This window comes from Colobus angolensis, unplaced genomic scaffold (genome assembly GCF_000951035.1).
Source record: "Colobus angolensis palliatus isolate OR3802 unplaced genomic scaffold, Cang.pa_1.0 Scaffold267, whole genome shotgun sequence".
Taxonomy (NCBI): Eukaryota; Metazoa; Chordata; class Mammalia; order Primates; family Cercopithecidae; genus Colobus; species Colobus angolensis.
The window spans coordinates 557,490-558,924 of NW_012115899.1; the positions used below are offsets into that span (position 1 = coordinate 557,490).

General features: G+C 49.6%; 1 protein-coding gene across 1 annotated transcript in view; it reads left to right on the forward strand.

The window, feature by feature from the left end:
• Positions 1-1,435, forward strand: part of P2RX1 (purinergic receptor P2X, ligand gated ion channel, 1) — a 23,514-nt gene that overhangs the window by 7,807 nt on the left and 14,272 nt on the right. The window lies entirely within an intron of this gene.

Sequence of the window (1,435 nt, forward strand, 5' to 3'; positions counted from 1 at the left end):
AGGAGAATGGTGTGAACCTGGGAGGCGGAGCTTGCAGTGAGCTGAGATCGTGCCACTGCACTCCAGCCTGGGCGACAGAGCGAGATTCCGTCTCAACAACAACAACAACAACAAAAAATTAAAAACACAAATCGTTGGCCTCAGATTCAGTTCCACATTCAGTCAGTCATTCACCACACAGGTGTTTATCAAGCCCCTATTATGTGCCAAGCTCTGTTCCAGACACTAAAAATACAGAACTGAACAAAACAAACCAAGATCCTGCACTCAAGGAACTTACCCAGATGCTCCTTGACTTGCCTGCAGGTTGCATGGGGGCCTCAGGGTGGGCCCCAGTCCTGAGCCTGAAGTCTGCTCGTGCCCCTCCCCAGGGCTGCTGCTCCCTGACAGCACACACCCCATCTGGTCAACTGCCTGTGGCCCATGGCCACACCCTGTGTCCCACCAGCCACCTGGCCAGTCCTTCCAACCCATGCCAGAGCTGCCCCCGCACCTGTCCCAGCTCCTCCAATGTCTCAGTCTTCCCACAACCAGCCCTTCTGGGTCCTTAGATGAAAGCTGAGGGAGGACAGGAAGGACGAGGGGACCCAGCCAATGTGGGCATGATGGGGAGGGTGGCTGTGAGGGTGCTGCCCAGGTATTGAGCCTGGGTGATAGGGTGAGGATAGCACCATTCTCCATGACGAGGACACAAGGGAAGAAGTTCTAAAGGGAGATGGACAGTTCAGGTTGATCCAGTTGAATTTCTGTCTGTTTAGTGGTTAGTACTTGGCATGGAAATAGATCTTGCAGGCCGGACACAGTGGCTCACGCCTGTAATCCCAGCACTTTGGGAGGCCAAGGTGGGTGGATCGCCTGAGGTCAGGAGTTGAAGACCAGCCTGGCCAACATGGTGAAGCCTCGTCTCTACTGAAAATACAAAAATTAGCCAGGTGTGGTGGCAGGCGCCTGTTATCCCAGCTACTCAGGAGGCTGAGGGAGGAGAATTGCTTGAACCCCAGAGGTTGAGCCTGCAGTGAGCCAAGATCATGCCATTGCACTTCAGCCTGGGAGATAGAGTGAGACTCTATCTCAAAAAAAAAAAAAAAAAAGAGATATTTTATCAGGACATCATCACATTGTAAGTTGAGGAGCATTTGGACTTAGCGTGGTTTGACTTAGGATTTTTTGACTTTATGGTGGGTTTATTGGGGGTATTAAGAGCTTTTTTGACTGAGGATGGGTATATCAGGTTATAGCCCCATCGTAATTCGAGGAGCATCTGTGTAAGACCTTTGGGTGTGAGATTTTTGTTTGTTTTGTTCACTTTCGTGTTTGTTTTGTTCAACAGTGTTAGGCACATTAATAGGGGCTGGATAAATAAATAGGTGTTTGTTTTTGTTTTGTTTTTTTTTCTTTTTTCTTTTTTTTGAGACGGAGTCTCGCTCTGCCGCCC